This window comes from Urocitellus parryii, chromosome 8 (assembly GCF_045843805.1).
Source record: "Urocitellus parryii isolate mUroPar1 chromosome 8, mUroPar1.hap1, whole genome shotgun sequence".
NCBI lineage: Eukaryota > Metazoa > Chordata > Mammalia > Rodentia > Sciuridae > Urocitellus > Urocitellus parryii.
This window is the reverse complement of record NC_135538.1, coordinates 138,900,233-138,925,392: the sequence shown is the minus strand read 5'-3', so window position 1 is coordinate 138,925,392 and position 25,160 is coordinate 138,900,233. Positions and strand designations below refer to the sequence as shown.

General features: G+C 43.2%; 1 pseudogene; it reads right to left on the bottom strand.

Annotated features, from left to right (window-relative positions):
- Window positions 1–21,038: 21,038 nt before the first annotated feature.
- Window positions 21,039–24,705, bottom strand: LOC144256507 (EKC/KEOPS complex subunit TPRKB pseudogene; annotated as a pseudogene).
- Between the last annotated feature and the right edge of the window lie 455 nt (window positions 24,706–25,160).

Below are 25,160 nucleotides of genomic sequence, written 5' to 3'. Positions count from 1 at the left end.
GCACATCAGAACCACTTGATAAGCTTTAATAAACCTGAGTATCTCAACCCTACCAGCCCTATACGCTCTCCCAGGGCATGGTGTGAGAAACTACATTTCATGGGCACATTATTATTCTCCTTAGTAGTGGGATTTTCATACTTGGACACAATGAGAACCTTTTTTATACTCCTTTTTTTTCATTTGTTTCTTTTAGATATACATGATTGTAGAGTGTATTTTCACAGATTACACATACATGAAGTATAACTTATTCTAATTTGGATCCCATTCTTGTGGTTGTAAATGATGTGGAGTTACACTGGTTGTATATTCATATATGAACATAGGAAATTATCTCTCGATTCACTCTACAGACTTTCTATTTCCATCCCCGATCCCTTCCCGTCATTTCCCTTTGGCTAATCCAATGAACTTCTATTCTTCCATCCCTCACCTTATTGTGTGTTAGCATCTGCATATCAGAGAGAACATTCAACCTTTAGTTTTGGGGTACTGACTTATTTCTGGAAAGAAAGAGAGACAGTGATTCTCAAAGTGCTGTCCCCAGACCAACAGCATCCACATCATCTTTCTTAATGGTTAATTGTTGGTGTCAACTTACTTGAGCCATGGGGTGCCCAGACATTTGATTGACATCTGTGAGGGTATTTCTGGATGAAATGAGCATGTGAGTCAGTGAACTGGGTGAAGCAGATTACCCTCCCCAGCATGGTGTTCCTCAACCAATCCAGAGAGGGCTTGAGTAGAATCAAAGGCTAAGACGTGGGAGGAAAGGAGGAACTTTAGATAGGACAAAGGGGAGGGAGGGGAAAGGAGGGGACAAGGGGTAGGAATGATGGTGGAAGGAATTTGACATCATCACCCTCAGTACATGCATAAAGACATGAATGGTATGAAAATACTTTGCGTACAATCAGTGACTTGAAAAACTGTGCTCTGTATATGCAATATGAAATGAATTGCATACTGCCATCGTGTATCACAAATTAGAATAAATAAATAATTTAATAGAAAAAGAGAATAAGAGGCTAAGAAAGAATTCTTTCCCTCTGCTTGCCTGCCTTCAAGCTAGAACGACCATCTTCCCCTCCCTTCCAGCCCAGATTCTGGAGCTACACCATTAGTACCAGAACCACTGGAACTTAAAACATCCATTTTCCTGGTTCTCAGGCCTCCAGGTGCAGACGGGGCTACGCCATTGTCTCTCCCTAGTCTCCAGCTTGCTGACTGCAGCTCTTGAGACTTTACTATAGCAAGTCAGAGAGAGAGAGACAGAGAGAGAGACTGCAGAAGAATTACACCTTCAGGAATTTGCTCAAACAGCAAATGCTTGCACTCCACTTCAGATCTACTGATTCAAGCATTTCTAGAGTATAGTTTCAGTCTCCTCGAAGTAATTCTGGAGCATGATAAAGTTTGACAGCCATCGCCACAGAACATGCCTCAGAATTGAGGCTGCTCCAGGGGGTCCTCCCTGGTACCCTTAGCCTACCCCATGCGGGGCTGAGAGAAAGCCCTCTGCTGCTCAGCGGGAAGTGGTGGCAGTGATCATGGAAGGGCAGAGGAAGGACAACCACAGCACCCACATGGCCCCATTGAGGAAGCCTTCCTCCTTTTCTCAGTTGTGTAGATTTGATTTCAAAATACAAGGAAAAAAATGGAAGTCAGTGGTGATCATCAACACTGTTCAATTATTTCCAGTTTATCTTCCAAACATATGATGAGAAAGAACCTCCCCCATCATGTGGAAGGTAGGTCTGAGCATATGACTTGCTGAGAAGGTTATGAAAAGTAACAAGTGACCTGTGTCACTCCTGCTGTGGCAATCATGGTATCTGAGTGACACACAGAATAGAGATAGCTTAAACCATCCAGCATAGTTATGTGTTTGAAAATTCCAAAGGACCGGCATACATAACATATAAATAAATATTTTTCAAGGATTAGAATACACTATAACATACGTATCTGAAACACATTTTTCTTTTAACAATGGAAAGCAATTTAGGATTTTTCCAATGCTTTGTGATTATTATCATTTTGAATGTCACTCATTTTAGGGTTTTTAAAATTTTTCTGTGATAAAGATTTCTAAAAAAAAATGTTTCATATAGGAGGAATACAATATAGCTTTCTTATAGGAGGAATAGCAATAATGATAATGAACATAACACTAAGGAATATTATTACTACCAATCACATGCCAAGCACATAATTCATTTTTTCCTCCCAGCCATTCCAACAGTCTTTTCTTTGATTCTTTTTACACTTGAATGAAGATTTCCAGAGCCCAGGAAATCAACTGAGATCATGCAACATACAAACTTGAACCCTGACATATTTATCCCCCAGCTTTTTTATTAAAAGTTTTTGAGCTTCCAGAGCAACATTCAACATGCAAAGAACTAAGAAGCCATAATAAATCTTCTATTGATAAGCAAGTAGAAGATAGCTTATTTTATAAGAGGAGAATCTTAAAACTTCATTTTTTTTTCCGAAGGAAAAAAACTGTTAGAAGAAAGTCAAACTATAAGTCAATGTTAGAAAAGGTATTTTAAAATCTATTAAAGACTTTATAAACATACTACATAGAGTCCATTTTCAACTGATATGGAATCTATAACCTTACTTTCTATTATAAAATTATATGTGAAAGAGTGGGTAGAGGCTCTGCAAGTTGATATTTCTAATGTAATGGCTAAATTTCATTTTACTGTTACATTTATCTTCCTATCTCCAGAGACTGATGGGAAAGGATGAATTAAATTTGATGGGATCAGTAGAAGCTTGAAAAATGTAAAATAAAATGCCTTATGTGTTGTTTCTGTTCTAATTGTGCGGCATCTTATAGACTTTGGTCCCCACCAGAATGATCAATCTGTCACTTGAGTTATTTGACTATTGATTAATTTTCAGAAATGTGTTGACATAAGTCTCACTGTAAAAAGAAAACCTGTTCCCCTGTCTCCTGCCACCGGGACTCTGAGTCACACGTCTTTGCCTTTTTGCATGATTAATGTTGGTCTGAACCTAAAGAATCAATAAACATTTTCTGAAGCAGAGATATCTACATCCCTAAAGAGGACTACCTATTTAGTTTCACACTCGGTTCACAAAATGCATTACCCTTTGGAATGGAAGGGGTCAGGCTTGGCTGGTTGATGAGAATCAGGAATTTTGTTCTGGTTTGTTGATCCATTCAGTGTAAAAAGGTCATGTGTTGAACAAGTATTCCAAATAGTGCTCCCCCGGTGGCCTGGAGGAGTAACTACACTTATCCCTTGAAGGACCCAAGTTAAACATTGGAAGGATCCACCCATGAGGAGGATTCTATGTTGAATGCTCCTGATATTGATAAGGTCTTGTAAAGAGAATAAAAGTGTAAGATTGTCTGTCTGTGTCTCTGTCTCCCCCTCTGTTCCTCATGTCTCTCTTTCTCTGTCTCGCTTTCTTACACACACACACACACACACACACACACACACACTTTCTCTCTCTTTATATAGGATTCTCTGGAATAGACATCACCTGAAAGTGCTTAGAAATTCACCTTGTTCCAGGAGATGTCATTCACTGAGATTAAGAAAAGGCTTCTCTACGGAGAACATGCAGGTTGGCTCTTCTGCCTCTTAGTAGGGAAGGATTTGAAGCATCCGAACAGAGTTGTGCCCAACCCACAGCAGTCACGAAACCCAACAGAGGTCTCAGAGCAATACTTGTGGAAGAGACAAGAGAGGGATGGTGTCACCCTCCACGTCATTACCTAGAGTTGTCATGAGGCCGATGCCATGACTTCAAGACTTGCCAAGGTGAAGGCTCCTTGTAAGTTATTTCATTCATTGCAGTTTATCCAAGTAAAATAAATGCAGTAATTTGAAGGCAAGATTAATCCTTTTCTTGTCACCCTGCCATCCCCTGCTCCTAAACATATGCAGTCATACCCCCCACACCAAGGAGCGTGACAAGAAGGTCTAAGCCTGAGCAGCATCTGACACAGAACCATCATCCCACTCCATACTGCTCCGGGCCCAGGGAGGGATAAGGAATGATTGATGAGTCAATGCAGGGCTCAGCCCTTTGTCCAGTAGAAATGGGACTCTTGTTGTGATTCTGGTGTCCTGAGTGAGGGCTGACTCGCAAAATAAAGCAAAACAGGGGGACATGATCCGATAAGCCTGGGAACAACTGCCAGTTCTGCCAGTTCATTCAGGCTGAATGGGGTCCCCGCGGGGACCTTGTCAACACATTGAATTTGAGCTCAAGAGTTCCAGGAAAAGGCTTTTGCTGTCACTCTGTCTTGGGTCACCAGCTTACTGAGGAAGAATGGGAGACTTAATTTTCTTAAAGAGGATGCCTGGTGAGCTCTGGTTTTAGCACAGCAATGATTCCAAAATCAGCCAGCTTCTGGGGCTATTTGTGGCACAAATCTTCCGAGAGAATCCTCTCTGTGCCTGGAAAGAATAAAAATTAGCAGTCCAACCATGTCATTGAACCAACCTGGGACATTATTTAATATATCTAATTACATGAGAATAATTTCATTAGCACCAGCTTTCATTTGAATATGCTGCAAGTGGTCAAAAGAATTTATATCTCCTCCCTGGAACACATTCATAATGAGATCCTGTGGCTGAAGATTTACTCCATATGACAAATACAAGGTACCAAATTCTGAGCTAAATGAGCACATGAAGCAACTAGGCAGTACTTGCTGGGTTTTTAATTATCATTATTTACAAAGTATTCTTGTAAGTTCCAGGCGAATATCATGAAAGCCCTAGGTTCAGCTTTATGGAGAGGATCTAAGAGGCACATTTGCAGAGCCAGGGATCCTGGCTCCTTACTGCCATCCATCTGTGAGGGCTGGGATTCAGAAAAGCCTAGCGCGTCCTGCAGGCCTGGAGGAGTAACTACACTGATCCTCCCCTCTTGCTTTTGCTCTCTCTCTCTCTCTCTTCTTAGGCAGCAGTGACCCCAGTTTTCTGCTTTGGACAGACGTCAGATAAAAAGTGACCACATGAGGAAAACAGGGCTCTCCTTTTCCTTTCCTCCTTTCTTCCCTCCAACCTGTTATGCTTTGGATATGAGGTGACCCCAGAAGCTCACAGGTGAGACAGTGCAAGAGCATGCTGAGGCGAAATGACTAGATTAGGAGACCTGCAACCAACCAATGGCTTAGACTATGGATATGGATTGACCCAGTGGTAACTGTAGGCAGGCAGGCAGGGTGTCCCTGAGGAGGCAGGTCATGGGGGTGGCCTTGGGTTTTACATTTTGTCCCAGGTGAGCAGAGCTCTCTCTGCTGCCTGTTTGCCGTGTGCTGAGCTGATTTCCTCCATCATGGCCTTCCGCCATGACGTTCTGCATGACCTAAGGTCCAGAGCTAAGCAGTAGGCCATCATGAACTGAGACCTCGGAAACCGTGAGCCCCCAACAACCTTCTCTTCCTCGAAGTTCTTTTGTTTGTTTGTTTTGTTTCTTGGTTTGTTGCTGTTGTTGAGGGGTTGGTTTGTTTGGGTTGGATTTGGTTTTTCTGGTACCAGGGATTGAAACCAGGGGTGCTTACCCACCGAGCCGCATCCTCAGCCGTCTTATTTTTTTGTCTCAAGACAGGGTCTCAGGAAGTTGCTGAGTCTGCTCTCCACCTTGCGCTCCTCCTGCCCCAGCCTTCTGAGCCATGGGAACTCTGTATTGCTGCCTTCCTGTCTTCCCTGTCCCCTTCCTCCATCCTTCATCCTCTCCTCCCTCCCTCTCTCACCTTTCTCCTTCTCCCTCCTCCATCACCATCTCCCTCCTTTCCTCCCCCTCCTTCTCTCTCCCTCCTCTCTTCCTCCTTCAGTCTCTCTCCTTCCCCTCACTTGTTCTACTTCTCTTCACATTCTCCGCTCTCAAAACCACCAGGAAGTTAAATATTTAATAAAGAATAATATAGTAATAATCTTACTACCTTATAATTAAGGCATTCTGATTTTAATTCTGACCCAGACCAGTCTTTGGATATTTAGCTAAATGTTATTTATAAACAATTATGCCCTCCCTCGACACCTTAAAGGTTAATGGTGAATACGTCAAGGTTCAGCTTAAAGGGCACCAATTGCTAGCCCAGAAAGTTGTCATTAACGCCTTGTTCCATGAACTTTGTACGACTTGGCCAAACTCTCCTCTGCCTCTTCAGCAACCCGTGCCCTCTGTGTTTTATTTTTCTTGGGCACCAACTTAAAACATGCATCCTGTAAATTGCCACCAGGTCCCCTAATTACTTACCCGCATCCTGCACTCAGTAGCAACTGAAATGTCATTCTGTTGCAAGCCGCAGGAAGAGGAGTGCAGTTACAGATGAAAGCAGGCCACCAAAAAAAGAAAATTTAAAAAAAAAAAAAAAAAAAAAAAAAAAACCTCATGAATACCTTTAGCTTTAGAGAAAGAACAGGAGCAACGGCCGTGCTTCAAAAATGCCAGACATCTGAGATGACAAATGCAGCCTCCTGCTCTCCTAGCCCCACTCCGACCCCAGCCCTGCACAGATTCCAACTAGGTAACATTTTATCCAGGTGGAGAGAAAAAGCAACTCCCCAAAGAGACCCACGGAGGAAAACCACACGGGCTGCCGTCCTTGTCCCCATCCGTCATCTCAGAAGGGAAGAGCAGCGGAGAGCTTGAGGTGAAAGGTTACCTACATTTATAATGCCAGGCCCTGGGCCTGCCAGGTAAAAGGTAAATGGTAATTTTATCATTAGCATGCCTGACCCCACGGCTGCGCCATATCTCACAGGCGGCCTAAGAAGAGCTCACCTGTCAAGACACAGAGCTTAAAGGTCAGGGCACCCAGAAATCTTCCAGAGCTCACGACCGAATTGCTGACACCTTTTATTATTGCCCGCTTAAATAAATGATTCTGGGGCAGGACGAGGGAAGACTGGCTTAATGTCGAGATTTACATGAAGGATTCTTGTGGTTTTCATTTCCAAACCCATAAAAATAAAATCTGCACTGTGGGTTTGAAGGAACAGGGAGAGCTTTGAAAATCCATCCCTGTTCCTGGACTTCAAAGATTTTCTGTTTTTAATCATCTGAAAATGAACTATCAGTTTTTTAATAATTTAGTAGGAAATTTTCCCTCTGGGTTTGCTTTTTATTCCTCATAGAGACAATTTCTGCTTTTCTTTTCCTCCCTTTTTATTGGGAGTGCAAGGGCAGAAAGAAGGGAGAGTTATATAGCAACTTGTGAATATTCCTCAATTAGATCAGAGAGATAGAGATTTGAAGGCTCGCTCCATTTATTTCTTTCCAACTAAAATCACAGGGAAAATATGTCACTATTCGTGTCAATATGGCAGTCCTTTAAATGGTTAAACGTAGGATTATCAGCCAACCATGCATTATTACTTCTAGTTATACACCCAAGAGGATTGAAAGTAAGAACTTGAACAAATTCTTATACACTCATGTTCAATAGCAGCATTAATCACAGTTAAAAAAGTGGAAGACACTCAAGTATTCATCATCGACAGACAAACAAATAAACAAAAGGCTGTCTATATGCGCAGTGGAATACTAGTCAGCCTTAGAAAGGGACTACAGAATGGATGAACCTTGAGGATATTGTGCAAGGTGAAATAAGTCAGTCATAAAAGGATAAATACTGTGAGGTTCCAGTCATATGAAATGTCCAGAATAGGGAAATCTATAATGTCAGAGAGTAGATTAGTAGTTAGGGCAAGGATTGAGAGATGATGATGGTTCATAGGTTCAAATTACTATCTTGAGCTAACGAAAATATTCTACAGTCAATTCTGGTGATGGATGCACAACTCTGTGACTACACTAAGAACCATTAAATTATGCACTTTAAATGGGTGGACTGCGTGTCATATGAATCATGTCTTCATAAAGCTATTTTTAAAAGTAAACATGATATATTTGGTTGGAAATGACAATATTACTCATGGTATGAAGACAGAATTGACAGATAAAATACTGGCCTTTTTATTTGCTAAATTTCATGACTCCAGGGGAAAAGCCTTTAATATTGCAAAATATACCTTGATATTACAATAGTATTTATGTCATCACTGTTTGACTTATTCTCTACCTGGACCAGAATTTTCTCCTCTGAACTTTAGCCTCCCTCCATTAGCTGTTGAGAGCCCCTCTGAATCTGGGTCTACAGCCCTCACGTTCACACAAGCAAACCATGGCACATCCTGCTCTCTACTGCTGCTACCAAGGTGCAGCCTCTGGCTGGGAGTCTTTGCAAGTGCTTCCGGGGATCCTTAAAATGTTAGTCAGCTCTCCACCCATGCAACGAGACACCTGATCATCAACGTAAGAGGGGGAAACGTTTGTTTGGCCCACAGTGTCAGAGGTTTTAATCCACGATCCCCAGACCCTGTTACTCTAGGCCTGTAGCAGAACAGTACATCATGGTGGGAGTCCTGGCAGAGAAGGTCTTCGCACCTCCCAGTGACCAGGAAACCAAGAAAGACAGGAAAGGAAGCCCAGGTCCCAATGTCCCCCTCAATGCCCCCCCCCGCCTGTGACCTCACTTCCTCCACTGGGCCCCACTTCCTAGAGGTTCTGCCACCTTCCAAGAACCTCACAGGCTGGGGACCAAGCCTTTTCCTGGATGCTTTGGCACAATGGAAAACTGTTCATCGCCCTTTGACGCCTTCCTCATCTTGCATTTAAACAAAATCTTACCCCCTTTCAAGGTACTTTTCCACAGCCCTACTTCTGTGCCCCTCACATTGCCGCAGTGTCGGGGGGACAGAGGCCATGCTGAGAACAGGATCGCCAGAAGGCCAGGCAGACACAGAGGCTGGTCATTCAGACATTTATATTTTAAGTTTCAAAGGACCATAAAGATGGGCTCAGGGAAAGAAAATACAGGTGGAAGGGAAATCTACAAAGAGTCTTCAATATAAAGTCATTAAAATTGACTAGTTGTCAATTTCATAATTTTATCTTGGAAAAAAACAACTTCAGGTCCCAGTGAAGATGGAAAAATAGAGAAGGTCGCTTTTCTGACTCCTCTGTGGCATGAAACCAAGAAAGCAGACAGGCAGCTTCTCAGCAAGGTGAGTGACCCCCAAAAAAAAAAGGTGGGGGAGGGGACTTTATTGGAATTTAAAACTGGGCTTTCAAAGCAGATTGGGGACTCAGGAGGTTGGCTATAATAAGGAAGAAATCCCCAGTATCACAGCCACTGCCACAGCTAGAGTCACCAGCCAGGGTGGTCCCTCTGTGAGCAAAGTAGAAGATAAGGGAATTAAGAACCCACATTTTTAAGAACCCCGAGGCATGGCCAGGTATGGAGTTTACAGACCAAAGACACTGCCTGACTAAACTGAAAGGCACAGCCCTCTATATCCTTCTGCAGAAAAGAAGCCGCCATCTCTGCAGGCTGCCTGCAGAGGACAAAAGGAAAAAGCATTTTGCAGCCAAGGAGCAGGGGCTGGCAGCTGAGGGAGCCAATTCCTGGCAAAGCCATGTTTGACCTGAAATTCAGGCCTGGCAAACCCACACTGCAAGACCTATAGCGTGCCTAAGTGACCACGAGGAATCAAACATGGAGAGGACTACCCAGGGGAGTGCTGTCTTGGGGGGTTGGTGCATTCTGGACCCATAGCCCCTGGAGCATCCCATGTCCACGGAGAAGTAGCTTGTCCTCCCTCAGCCTGCAAGTGTGCCATTTGCCATCGAGAAAGATGATCTCTACTCTTTTCATTTTATATTTTGATAAACACTGAAGATCTGGAGCTGTTAAATATGAATAAAAAAAGCTCAACACTGGTTTATTTGTCATATCAGAACTTTACTACTTTTAGTACACAATGAGTAATCAGTTTTCTGTACACTTGTTTTCATTTTCGTCTCCATGAACTGGCACTGTAATTAAAGGTATTAGGATGAGTCTGTATTAAAAATTATACGTTTCATAAAATTTGAATTAAAAACTCAAATCATATAAATGCCATGTATGTCAATGTGTTTTAATCTCATTTTTTTTCTTTTGTTTTCTGCTGAACTCTCATATAATCTCAGATCTTTTTCTCCCATATCACATTCCAACCAGTATCTATAGCCTAGAATACATCTTTGGCTTTCTTCATTCTTAAATAATTGTGTGCAATCATTTATTTACATATTTTTATATAGAAACATATAATCTAGGCATTCTGATCACTGGGCTATATAAAAACAGGTGATAGGGACATAGATTATAGTCTGATTTGATCTGATTTTAGGATTTGAATGAGGAAATTTATCCATACCCACGGCAGCAGTCACAGCTTCACCAAGCATCAGTTTGTGCAGAACCATGGTCTTCCCTGGGCAGCCCACCAAGAGGATCCACATTTCTTTCTGCCAAAAAGACTCTCAAAGTGGTTTGTAAATATATTCCCGAGCTGTGGACGGGAGGAAGCAACCCCAGCCTCAGAGACCGCAGTGGCGGCCAGGTGCTGGATTCACTTCTGCAACAGACGTCTCTCAGAAATCTTCTCGATTTTAAAATTCAATAATGATGCACATCAAAATTCTAAAGAGAGAGATTTTGGCTCTTTTATATACAGGTGAAATTCCTGCCATGGTGGAGTCTGCCCTACTGCACAGTGACGGCCTGCCCTCTGTGACTGTGTCTAGAACTTCTTTTATGTGTGGGGTCCATGAGGGTGGAGCTGTGTTGTACTGCTTCCCCCTAACATGCGTGGTGCCCAACACAGGGTGTAGACAGCTCAGGGCACTCCCAAGAATCATCATTTCAGACGAACAAGGAGACAGGTGGATTATTCCACTTCACTGATTAAAGGAGGATCCCCATTCTGAGACCACAGTAAATTAGGGACATAGCCTACCCATTGGAGGGGTTTAAAACAATATTTTTACTTTTCTAATTTCAGGTGGGATGGAGATAACTGCTGTCTTGATGTAAGAAACAAAATCATCTGACAACGCAAAAATGAATAGAAAAGAAACCTCACTTGCCTTTTGGACCCATGAAAATTTCTCATTCACCTTTCCTTCCCGAAACAATCTCTGTATTCAGTGTCATGAAAAATGCTCAGAGGTGAGGTGAATTCTCAGGAATGCTTTTTCCTGTCACAGAATAGGAAATGGAAGGTGCAATTTCTGAATCTGTACCCTTGGCAATCAGGCAGGACTTACGCTCTGCCCTTAGCATAGATAAGGAAAAATATGTAGCCTCCTTCGAAGCTGCTTGTTAAAGAACTGTTGAATTGCAATCATCTCCCCATATGGGTTGTGGGTGCCCATTTAATGAGAACCTCTTTATAATTTTCTAGCAATTGTTAATCCACAAGAATTTATGTCATTAAGGTCATTAAACTATGTTATTTGCTATGGGCTATTAAAGAGGATGCTAATCATTTAAACTTGCTTTCTGATCCAGCCAAACAAGTTCATCTTGTGCTGCATTTCATTATGCCTTCATTCTTGCCTCAGAAAAGCCAGGCATCCTTATCTCCAATTAATTTAATCTTCCCTCCAATAGTCACATTTTTTTTTCTTTGTAAAAAGCCACCATTTAGCTTGGGGAGACCTTCAACTTCAAGGAAAAAGTCACCCAAAACACAAGTCAGACTGTTTTAGTTCACTCCACTAATTGTTGAGAAGACGGCATTTGAAGCCCTGTTCTTGTCTCCTCTCTGCCTGCGAGAGAATGTGGCCTCATCAACACAGTGCACAGAAGCAAATACGTTCATCTCTGCTGGATCCCATGGGCTTCCAGGGTGATTCAGACAGGGGACATAAAAACAGGGTGACAGTTTCAGAAGCCACTAAAATTTTATACTGGGCTTTGTGACCAGGATTAACGCATTTTAACAAAGCTCCATAAGAAAATCCGGTCTCTCTGCTGTCTGCCGGTCACAGCCATGAAAACTCCCCAACCTGTCAGGCTTCCTCATAAACAGCAAGTGTATTGTAAAGCTGTTTATAGCTGTTATAAAAATATTTTGACTCTTATACCCAGCCACCTGAGTAGGACACCTGATACTAGTTAAAGGAGGGAGGAAATCCCATTTTCAATTAAATCATTCTAAACAGGAGGGATGGGGAGCAGAAAAGAGAAAAGTTACTTTTCTATTCAAGTGGTTTGCAGCTCATTGACAACAGGGCTTTCTGGATGGCTCATGAAACAAAGTATCTTTGCTCCTCAGGGTCTTGATTTCCTATAGCAACAATATCACATCCAGCTCCGGGTTTGCATTTCAGAGAGGTCGAATTATCAAAGGAAATAGAGAAGCCGGCTTTCCATATGGGGCATCTCAGGGCGGTCCCTCAATATCCTGATCTTAAAAAAGAATAATAATAATAATAATAAGTGTCCCTTCCTGCAGGATCTGCAGTCTTTAGGAGCAGCAGCTGACCCCACGCTGGCCCTACAACCCAGTGCTGCTGGAAACACACGGCACAACTTGTCCTTGGACCTTTTCATTCTGCATTCAGTACATCCTGCCCCTTTTCTACCCCTTATGCCTGTGCACTTATCCAACAGACTCTTCTTAATTCTAACCAGAAATCCAGAAGCTAGTCTTTCCTTCATGTATATGGACTGAGCGACTAATGACCAGATCATGTGTAAAAATAGAGCTCTGGCCCTCAACAGGAGCCAGCCAGGGGGCCAGTCGGTGCTATTCAAGGTGGACTTGTAGCAAGCCAGGCACTGTCCAGTCACAGTCCTGAGACTCAGATCATAACCCGTAACAACTGGCCCAAAAAGGACAGGACTTAACCACTGTCAGTTTCCCTGCTTCTATTAGAATCAACCAAAGAAAGTCAAATGTGCCCACACTAGCACTCCCTAGCACGCCCCACCTCCACCTGGGCACCTCCACAGCAACAGCCTCCCTCAGGACACACTTAAAGCCCCCCTCCTTTGTAAAGATTCCCCACTCTGCTGCCCTGCCTTTGAGTCTCTGCCCAGACCCATGGGCTGGTGGCTAAGTCCTTGCTCTAGCTCTGAATGAATGGCCATCGCCCCTTCTCATTCGGTTGGTCTTCGTTTCCACAAAGCCAAAGAATTCTTCCCCAATAATGAATGCCAGGCACTCCTTCCAGGGCAATTCTACCAAATGAAGAGATTCAACTTCCTGAGAAACAGCCTGGTACCCACTGCAAGAAGAAATACATGACAGCCACATTGCTTTGGAATTTGGTCAGCGGACTCCGTGGGGTAAGTGACTTGTTACACTAGATTGTGGAAAATGTGGAGAAGCCAAGAGAGCAGAGTGGACGTGTCGATGTGACAGCATTACCACCCGGGACGTTTGGCTAGTGTGTGAGCCACCTGAGTTCATTGCCAAGCAAGGTCTTCAAAACTTTTGTGTTTGGGTCAGAATTGTGGGGGTTACTGATTTAGAAATGTTCTTACTCCTGCTCAAAAGTCTACCCCAACTCCAGGAGTCATATCAAGCTCCATTTCTTATAAGAGAAGAAGGAGGAGAAGGAGGAGGAGGAGGAGGAGGAGGAGGAGGAGGAGGAGGAGGAGGAGGAGGAGGAGGAGAAGGAAGGAAAAAATCGTCCCGAGCCCTTCCTGAAGAGAAGGTCGAATGCCAGCCTCAGCCCTCACACTGCCTTAAGTCCAGCTATCCTCGTCCAGTCTATGTCCTAAACTTAAGCTCTTCTCTCTTCTCGAATGCCTTTTCCCAGCCCTGAGTGTTCACCCTCTGCATTCAAGGCCCAGGTGAAATGCAACCTCCTCGCTTTCTCTATCCTAACTCACCCAAGAAAAACCACTTGCTCCCTCATCTTGATCTGCAGAGTGGAACGTGAGGCTCTCTAACCCAGCTTGCCACAGGACATCATTGTCTCTATGGCCAGCTCCTCTGATGGACTGAACCTTCTCAGGGGTGGGAACTGTTATTATGCATCATATCTCTAAGTCGGGTGAAGTATACAGAGGAAGGAAGGGAAGAGAGAGAGAGAGAGAGAGAGAGAGAGAGAGAGAGAGAGATATGAAGGCAAGAAGGAAGGAGGGAGAGAGTAGAAAAGAGGGTAAGAAGGAAATAAATGAGAAGGAAAGAAGGTAAAGGAAGGAGGGAAGAGGAAGGAAGGCAAATTTTAAGAACTGCTTAGCTTATAGTGCTTTAATCACATCCTTCCATTTTCAACAGAAGGCTCTATTTCCCGGTGCCATTTCTGTTCGTGTACACACCTGATAATGTTGTAGCTGGATTCTAGAATGTAGCATTTCCTCATATTGTTAGAAAATTCATGGACATTTCCAAAGTCAGCAAGCTATCAACCTCTTTTCTCAACCCAGTGGATGCCAGATGGATTTAGTTCGAATCTCAACTCTGCCCTTCTCTGGCTCTGCGCTCTACTCCCTCAGTTCCCTGAGTCTTGTTCTTTGCCATCTGTAGCATGAGGACAATAACCCCAAGTCAGAGGGCCATCCCCGCACAACTAAATGAGACAAAAAGGTGAAATTCCTGAGACATACACGGAAGCCAATGCGTGTTCACTTCTGTTACTGTTTGGATCGAGACCCCGACAGCTCATGTTGAAGTCTTGGACCTCAGGGCAGCAATATCCAGAGCTGGGACTTTGGGGAAGTGATTGGATCATGAGGGTTCTGGCCTCATTAGTGGATTCATCCATTTAATGGATAATACTTTGAATGGACTATGGGGAGAGGTAGAAACAATGGGCAAGTGGGTCATGACTGAGAAAGGAGGCCACTGGAGGTGTGCCCTTGGGGACTACACCCTATCCCCGGCCACTTCCTCCCCTCTATCTATCCATCCATCTATCTATCTATCTATCTATCTATCTCCCCTCCCTTCAGGCAGCCATGAGCTGAGCATCTCTCTTCCGCCATTCCACCAAGCCCTACACCATGATGTTCCTGGGGCCCAGAGCAGTGGATCCAGCTGCCCATGGACTGAACCCTCTGAAACTATGAGCTAACACAAACTTTGCTTCCTCCAAGTTGTTCATGTCAGATATTTTGGTCACAGCCACAAAAGGCTAACACTACTCCTTTCTCTACTTTGATTTTCTCATCTTCTTTCAGGCATCCGAGATCAGAATTCAGTTGCTCCTGATTCCTTCAGGTACCCAACCACACAAGTGAGTCACTCTTCCTCCCACGGAGCCCGGATTTTCAAAGCTGTGATATTTTTGAGAAATGCTTGTAGAACAGGAAGTTACATTTTCAAGCCAATCCATCTCCCCCTGGTGACAAAAGGGGTTTCCAGTTTCAGAGAGGAAAGCACGTGCGATGTCATTTTCTTAGACTCCCATCTCTTCCTCCGGACTCCGCTGATTCTGTCTTGGTTCCTGCTCTGGAACCCTGCCTCCGTCTCAGGGTTACACAGATACCAGCCTCTGCATGCAGTCAGCCTCCAAAGAGCTCCACTTTCCAGGCAGCCAAACCACAGTGAAAACAAGAGCATTGCCCCGAGGTCAGGATAATGGCAGAGAGATGCTGGGCATGAACCAGGCTGTCCACCTGCCTCCTGACGGCCAGCAGCACTCTCCGCCTATGGCTTCTGGGACTTCAGCCTGTGGTGGGATACCTGCCACCACTCTGGCTTTATTTATAGTGGTTTTATTTATAGTGGTTTCTCTCAAAGCAAAGAATAAAAAAATGGGTTAGGCACTGGGTGGGGAAGGAGAGTAGGAGAGAGAAAGGAAGGAGATTAATAGAGAGAAAAGGAATTAAAATTGTATTAAATAAGACAGTGCAATTCTACAAGGAAATAATGTAAGTGAGGGCCACGGAGGACTCCAAAGAGAAGCCTGATGTCACCTGCTAAGCTTCCTCGATGCCTTTTCCCAAGTTGCCGGTTGGGAGTTATTACTCAGGGATCGTGCTGAGCTGGGCAGAAAGAGCTCCAAGAATACAAGAGGCAGGTCACCAAAGGTGGCATGTACCACCCTGACATCCACACACCTGAAACCTGAGCTGCAGGTGCATGTGCAGACTTCTTTCAACACCAAGGATGTGGGTATGGGGTATGGAAGGTCAGCTCCCCTCCTGGTGACTGTCATTCTCCTCCAGGAGGTCAGTGTGGTGGTGACGCAAGCCCAGCTGGCTCACCTGACATTGGCTGGGATCTGGAATGTCCTTCAAAGTCACAAGCATTCAGAGGTGGGAGTCTTGGGAAGTGTTGGATCAGGAGGGCTCTCACCTCCTCTGTGGATTAATCTATTGATGGCTCAGTGGAATGCTGGAAGATGGGACCTAGCTGGAGGAAGCAGGTCATCCTGGAAGGTTGTCCCCACCCCCTTCTTCTCTCCCTTCTCTCTCTCTCTCTCTCTCTCTCTCTCTCTCTCTCTCTCTCTCTCTCTCTCTCTCATCTCTTGCTACTATGAACTAAGCAGCCTCCTCCCCACACATGCACAATGATGTGCCTCACCTTAGGCACAAATGAATGGAGCCAGCTGACCACAGACTGAGAGACCTCTGCAACCATGAGCTAAAGTGAATCTTTCTTCCTCTGAGTTGTTCTTCTTTGGCATTTGTCACAGTGACAGAAATCTGACTCACACAGCTGACTCTGATTGCAGAATTTCCCTTAGAAAGATGTATGTGGGGATGGGTAACCCAGCAGGCTGGGATCGAGCCATCTGAGTTCCTTGCCAAGCAAGGTCTTCAAAACTTTGTTTAGGTCATAATTGTGAGAGGTTGTGATTTGGAAATGTTCTTACCCCATCAGACTATATATATATATATATATATATATATATATATATATATAGAGAGAGAGAGAGAGAGAGAGAGAGAGAGAGACGGGTACCATGCCTTATTTTATAATGTCAGCCTAATATCCTGCTAGAAGAGTCGGTGGCCTTGAATTTGTCCAAACAACACAAATTAAAGTATACAGACTCATGAGCATCCAGGAAATCCCTAGGCCTCACCTCCTAGGGTCTGTCTTGACTCCAGCAGAACTTTCCCTCTTCTGTATTCCCACAATGGTAATCTATAGCCTTATGATCCTACGAATGACACTTATAATAATCTATACCTCTTCATCCATCTGCCCAATAGACTGTGAGCTTCACAGACTATTCTTGCTAATTCCAGACATAGCACAGTGCCTGGCATATTACGGATATTCAGGAAACATCCACTATATACATGGGTTAAACTGAACAAAATCCAAAAGAAATCAGTCCTCACCGATAGCAAGCACAGGTGGAAGCAAGCAGTAAGTAATTAACCCAATTTTCTACTTCCACCTGGCAATTCTGGTTGTACTTATTAAGGAAACCAACGTAATTTTTTTTGAAGTAAACTTAGTAATGATGACACTTAGGAAAGATGTAGCAAATAATTCCCCTTACATGTGTCTGTGTTGTCCTCCAACCTGGCTGGGATTCCATGAACTGTAATCAGGAATTCCGGTGATACATTTCAAATCCAAGTTTCTGCTCCTTCTGGGAGGCTGGTCCCACTCTCAACCCCACAACATTTGTATGTTTTTTAACAAGATGTCTGAGGGGTTGTTAGGATCCTGCACATTCAGATAGAGTTCTCAGAGCATACTAGTACTAGAAGAAGCACAATATTCAAAGTCAGAAGTCCTGGGGTCTGGTTTTTGTCATTTGCTAGATGTATTTTTGCGCAGTCATTTAACTGTGCTGAATGTATTTCTTCTCTGTAAACCAGTGAAAATAATTTGTCTGCCTTCCTTACCTGTCAGGGTCGTTGTCAAGATCAGAGGCAAAGCTATAAGAAAGTGACAATGTGCTAGAAAAGTGCCATTATTTAATGACACTGCCTGAACCCTGTCAGATTTATTCACATATGAACCTTCTTGTGGCTCCAAGACGATGTAGTCTCAAGGACAAGAGCAGATGGACTTAGCAGTCAGGAATCCCCCCAAAAATCAGAAATGAAATCATTTCCAGAGACTCTGACAATGTGGAAGCAAAACTACAGATGTGACGGGTTTTAAATCTCATTATCACGTGAAAGGGACCCCATAAGCCTGGGAATGAGAGGTCTTTTTTTTTCTAGAACTTTCCAATGAACTCAAGAGTAACAATCACCAAACAATTGTTAGGTGAAAGATGAAGGACCACGGATGTCGAGAAGGTATTTGAGGGAAGGGAGAGATTGTGTCCTCTGTTTTCACAAATCAGCCAACTCTGGTACCACTCTATCAATGAGTCATTCAGTGGGTTAAACCACTTCCTTTAGTTAGGCAAGGAAAATGAAAGAGAAGGGTGTCCTGGTCCTCTGCTTGGGTTTTAATTGTGTCAGTATCCACTGTTGTGATTCGTGCAATCTTGCATTTCTCGTGAAGATCTCCAAAGGCTGTTTCAATTGCTTATTCGTAATTTTGCAAGCCTGAGCCTGACACCCTCTGGGGGTGAGGGAGGTGTGGCACCAGGTCTTCCAGCTGTGAGGGTTCCCTGGAACAAAACTACAGAGACAGCTGGAGGCCCCAAGAAAACCCTGTCCAGCCAGAGCGCTTTGCACTACACCATCAAGTGCAGGGGAAGGGGAGATCCTGGGAGGAAGTGGCTCCTACAGGGTCAGCTGTGAGGACTAATTTATAGTCACAAGGTTTGCCAGATTCAGAAAATAAAAACACGGCCCACCCAGTTAGATTTGAATTAGCAAAAATAAAAATGTCCCACATCCTATTTGGGACACATTTATTATATATATATTTAGAAGACAAATGCAAATTCAAATATATATATATATATATATATATTGTTGTTAATATATATATATATTCACATACATAATAGTAATAGTAGTATTACTATTAGTAATACTATATAATAGTAATCGTGCACTCTCACTATTTCCCCATAATAGTAATTGTGCACCCTCCCTATTTCCCTTGTGTGGTGATCCTCAGCCTTGGCTGCCCATTAGAATCACCTGGAAAGGTTTTAAAACTCCTGACGCTCAGACCACTTCCCAGGCCAATGGGACAGACTCCCTTGGAGTTTTGTGACTCTGAGTGTCAGCCAAAATTGAGAACCATTGTCAGGCTTGGTGTTTTAGCTGATAAAGGAAACTGGTAAGAGCGATAGTTATGTGACCGACAGTAGATTTTCCAGACATTGGGGTAAAGCTTTAGCTTCTCATTTGACTCAGTGTTTCCATGAAAATATGATCTATGAACTCCTCAATAAATAAATATCTCTGGAGCACCGTCCCAGGCACCGGAGGAATAGAAGTAGAAGAGATGCAGCCCTTGCTCTCAAGAAGCTCATCCTGGGGTGGACTTCCATCATAAATCCTTCCCAGTAAAACTCTTTCTCTCCAAGAAAGAGCCGAGGGAAGCGGTATGGAAGGGGTGATGAAGAATGATGTCCCAGTGCCTCTGTGGACACTTCTTTAGAAGGTGCTAGAAAACAAGAAGGAAAAAGTATCCAAAGAGAAAGGAAGGGGGGGTGAAAGGGGAAGGAAAAGGAGGGAGGAAGAAGAGGGGGAGAAGGGAGGAAGGAAGGTAGGGAAAGATCTTTTTAAGCAGGACATAAAGAGCACAACCATAAAGGAGAAGATTGATAGATATGACTGCATTAAAATTAGGCACATCTGATCTCCAAAAGACGTCAACAAGAAAGTGAATGGGCCAGGCATGCTGGCACATGCCTAAAATCCCAGGGGCTCAGGAGGCTGAGACACGAGGATAGCAGGTGCAAAGCCAGCCCCAGCAATGGGGAGGCACTAAGCAACTCCAGTGAGACCCTGTCTCTAAATAAAATACAAAATAAGGCTGAGGATGTGGCTCAGTGGTTGAGTGTTCCTGAGTTCAATCCCTGGTACCAAAAAAAAAAAGAAAGAAAGAAAATGAATGGGTAAGCCAAAGAATGAAGAATTCATATCTTGTTCATATCCTGAATATATGTCTATATGTACTTACTTATTTATGAATATATTCATATATATGTACATGTATATATATAAACTCTAATGAGTCAATGAGAAAAAGACAAACCACCTACTAGAAAATGAGGAGGATACCTCAACAAGAACTTCACAAAAGAGGCTCTATGACATATCAAAAGACTTATGAAGACATGTTCTCCTCATTTGTAAGAAGACAAATGCAAATTCAAATCACTTTGAGATTATTGCTCTATGCCCTCGAGAAGAGCTTAAAAAATAACAACATGACAATAGAAACCAGAGTGCCTATCATGAGTAATTCCCATACCCTCCTGGAAGGAATGTAAATTGATAACGATCTTCTGACAGACATGGTTTGCTTCCACTGCTGATAATAATCTGTCATCACCTACTAAAGATGAGCAAACGTACATCCTAAGACCCTGTGGTTCTTGTTCTAGGCTTGTGTATAACAGATGCACCTACATAGGGACGTGGAGACTTGTACAAAAACATTCCTAGCAAGGAAGAATCCACATGTGCATCCACAGAAGAATGGGAAAAAGATTGAGAGACGTTCATACCATAGCCTACACAGTAATGAAAATGAGCCACGAACACCAACAACAGCCCAGATGAGCCACACAGACATAGGGTTTAGGGAGAAAAGCCAGATGCCCAACCAAATAAGCAAAATATATATAGATATTGTAAAAGGATAAAGTTAGCAAAACAGTGGCCACCATGAAAGTGTGAAAAGCAATCACCTTTGGAGAATAGGGGTGAGGGATGGTTGAAAAGAGAATTCAGGAATCCTGGGGCTCTGACAATGCTTAATTTCTTTCCTTCTTTTTTTTTTTTTATAAGTGTTGGCAATCTTTAGTTCAATTATATAAAAATGAAATGTTTGAATATAAATAGAAGACTAGAAGACAACAACTAAAAGAGTAACAGTAATAGCATTAGTTAAAAAAAAAGGTAGGATTAGGAGGGGTTTTTGATCTCATTCTGTGATTTAGATTTTTTTTGTAAGGCTGGAAGTATAGTTCAGTGATGGAGCACTTGCTTAGCATGCACAAGGCCCTGGGTTCAATACCTAATCTCATGAAAAAAAAAATTGTTTTTCAATCATGCACACACATTAATTTTATACTCAGGAAAGAAAAGTCAATGTTTTCTTTAAAGCTGAAAATTTCTGTTCATATTTTTAACATTTTACAAAAACATCTTTTGTTGACACTCGACTTACGATACCATCCAATAATGTCCTTATCTTTTTCTTCTTGTGAAGACTGTTTATATATCTTTTTAACTTTAGAAATATTCATTCTTTCAGGAAGATTTTTCAGAGAAATCAGGTGACCTTCTACTTGAGATATTAAGTGTGTTTTTTACTTGTTTTTCTCTCTCTTCAATGTGAACAATGAAAATGGAAGTGTCATCTGCTGAGATACCAAATTTCTTCAAAATCTCTGAAATACTGTTGTTGTTTGGGGAGAGGTTGAATATGATTTCAGTGGACAGAGTTCTCATCTTTCTTTTTCCCAGTTTCTAGAGATGAACTGCTTTGTTGGCTGCCACAAGTATCTGAAAAGGATCAACAATCACAGCATTTTTTACATCTTTAAATAACAGAAGGGTCACCAGGCTGGTCCTAGTCCATCCAGAAGATTTCCCCCACAGAAACAAACCCCTCAACTCACAATGCTCAATTTCTTGACCCCAGGGTCGTCACTGAGTGTTTTCTTTATAATAGTGCACTCATTTGTACTTTTATGATGTGTGCTATCTCATGTCCTTGCCCTATATGACAAAATTGCTAAGTTTTTTTTTATGATGACCAGGACCATTTTATGAATCTTATATGAAAACTTCTTGCCCCCTGTCCCCTAGGAAGTTTTATAAAACCCTAACTCTAAAGTATACAGGGCTCCCTCCTGGATGGTCATCATCTGTATCCTACAAGCTCCTGACCCATCACCTTTTGCCCCCAAAGGTTTTTTAGGTAACTTCCAATTCAATGTGAAGTCATCGAGAATGCTTAAAAAATTCAAGTCGAATCATGTCACATCTTTGCACAAGAGCATCCCAGGGCTTCTCGTGCCATTTAGAGGACAGCCCTAAGCTTTCCCTGGCCTCCAAAACTTTGCATGTCCTGAGAGCCCACACCAGCCCTAATATTCATAGCCCCCGCCTCCCCCCGCCATGCACTGAAGGTAAATTCGACCTGGGCAGGAATTTTTGCCCTCTGAGTTCACCATTGAACTCTCTGTGCTTGGAAAAGAGTTCAGCGTGTAGTAGGTGTTCAATAAGTGCATGTTGAGTGAGCAAGAGAGAGAATAAAGCAATATATTAAGTTCAACCTGGAAAAAGTTAAGGAAAATCACTGCCACTGGAGAAACAAACTGCAAATGAGGTAACAGGAAGGTGAAGATTACCCAATCAGCCACAAATGAATCAGAGGTGCTGGTCAGTATGGAACTTGAGTGGTCATTCTGAGGCCACGGTGAGCCAGAGGCAGAGGTACAGTGTGGAAAGGTCTAGAACCGTGATACAAGCTCTCCAGGTCCTTCTCATTACACCAGAAGTTCTCCAGCTTCAATGAACCTGTGACATCGCTAAGCGGTCTGCAGGGTTCGCATCACTCACGAAAGAATTCCATCTCTCAATCAAGATACACATCTTTCCATGGATGATTTGTGTGGGGTATTGCAGGAAGCCATGCTCCCAAAATGTGTGCATTTCATATTAATTCAGGATAAGTGATCCCAGGCCATCAGGCACATCCTGATAAATATGTTCCAGAGATAAGGGCTCACCTGCCGGCAAATACCACTGGTTCATTTCCCAGGAAATCTGGGAATTAATTACCAGGTTTATGTGAAAAGAAGGTGGAGACCTGACTCTTCTCTTTCCTGAGGACATTCCTCTGTCCCCGTAACCCAGGACTGAGAAGAGAGAACAGATTAGAGCACAGCAGCTTCATTCCTTTCTTCCCAGATACGAAGGAAACCTAAGAGGGATGGGAGTGCAGTTCAGTGGTAGAGTGCCTGCCCTGGGTTCCATCCCATAGCACCACGGTTGTCAATCAGTCCATCATAAATCAGTCCACCAAGGAACATAGGATCAGGGTCACTAAGAAACCATTCCCAGGTCGTATGAAATTTTTTTGAAAAAGTGGTAGAAAAAAAAAAATGCAACTGGATCAAGTTGATTGTGTCGCTGGGTCTTCTGATGGATTCTGGTCTAATGTCTGGCCCACCCCCACCTCCTTCCTGTGGCGGCCTGTGGCCTCACTCTTAGAGAATGAGGTCAAGGGTCGTTGCTGCCAACAGTTGTGCCCCAAGGATGGCTCTGGATTCTCACTCCCCAGAGCAAATTTTTTTTAATTAAATGATCATTTCAAAGCCTCCCAAAATTACACACGTGTCTGCACTCTAGACATACCACTCTTGGCATGTTCTCACAACGCGGATACTAGAAACCAGGAAAAGGCTAACATGGTACCAGGAGATGACCTCCAAAACTCTCTGTTTGGGGTCGACAGAGAATCTTGGAGGACTCCAATTTAGAAATGTCCCCGACCCCTCAGATGATAAACATTTGTCTCATTTTCCATTGTCTCCTGAACTATTGGCAGTGTTTGTTGACACATGGAAGAAAAAAAGCAAAACTTCCCTGGGTCAACAAACACAGTCCTCTGGTCTCCAGGCACAGGCTCACAAGTCTTGGACCACCGAGTAGTGTTGAAATGAGCTCAGGCTAGACCCAACTGTACCAAATGCATTAATATTGCATTATAAAGAATGGCTCATCTCCATATGAGGCACTTCAGGATGAAAGTGTCCCTTAGAGAGGCCCAGATAGGAGAATTGGTTGGAATAGAGTCAAGATTATAGCCAGAGCAGATGACGGGCTCACATGAGCCTGCTACCGACAGGTCTTAATCTATTTTGTGTTGCTATAACAAAGTACCTGAGGCTGAGTATGTTGTAAAGAAAAGAAGTTGTTATCTTTTGTTGTTGTTTTGGCCTAGTCTAAATACACCATCAGACAGCTGCATCTGGTTAGATTCTAGTGAAAACCTCATGTTGGGTCAGCTCACGATGGAGAAGCAGAAAGGGGAAATGGACATATATGAAGGGAACAGGTATGTGTGCGAGGGAGAGGGAAAGCTGACCCAGTTTATAACGACCTAGCCTCCAGATAATTAATTCAGTACTGGATCACCTAACTTGCTCCCCCCAAACCTAATCCAGTTTCAAGAAACTAATCTCACAAGGGAGGCATTAATTCATGACCAGTCACCTCCCGTTAGGATCCACGTCTCCATACCATTACAAAAGGGGCCCAGATTCTACCACACGAACTTTTGGGGTACAAATCAATCCGAACCACAGAGCCATACAAATCCCTAGATACACTCCACTAACGATGAAAAATCTTTTTCAGATCTCAGAGGTTCTAATCAAACCAACGCAGCACCCCAAATCCTTCCCCGTGTCCCAGTGGGTGCGGTGAGTCTTCATTTCTATGGGATGAAGCATTCATTGATTTTGCCAAGTTTAAAAGACCATCTTTCCAGGGTAACGGTTTCATCCTGACAATCCAGTCTAAACTTAGCCCATTTTTTAATCTTCTCTCCTGTTCATGTTCCTAGGAATCAGTCCTAGCTGGACCTCAACAGAGGTGACACCGCTTACCTGGCATCCCAGGACCAGGTGGGTGGCCAAACCAGGACCAGGCCTCTGGCTGCTTCCTTGTTCCTTCTGGAAGGTTCTTCCTGCCGAGAATGTCTTGGCTTTGATGTAAATAAGTTTAATGAGGTATTTCCTAAGAGCAGAACCAAGGGAGACGGGAGACGGCAAGTACATGGGTATTGGATTCCTGAAGTAGGTGCGGAGGTGCAGAGAAAATGAGTAGACCCAATTCACCAATTTTGCCTAGGGCTAGACCTTTACACATTTAATATACGGTGATAATAATAATAGATCCACTCAGTCGTTCTTTTCTTCCAAGGGACCAAATCCGCCTGCTCTTCTCGATGGTCAGAGAGGAATGAAATGCGGGGCGATGACATTCCATAGACATCTTGCCCTTGAGGTCCCAGGGCGCCCCATCCTTGAGGGTTATAATTCTTTAGCTGACTTGAGTCTACTCCTGGTTCTCACACCAATGACTTACACCCAAGAGTGTATATCTATTATAATTGCTACCTAAAGAGAATAAGAATTACAGATAAGTAATTTTCTTTTTCTAATCTAACCCCCTGGAGGTATTTTAGCAGCTAATACTGGTGATGACAGGCATTTCTGCTATAATTTATACA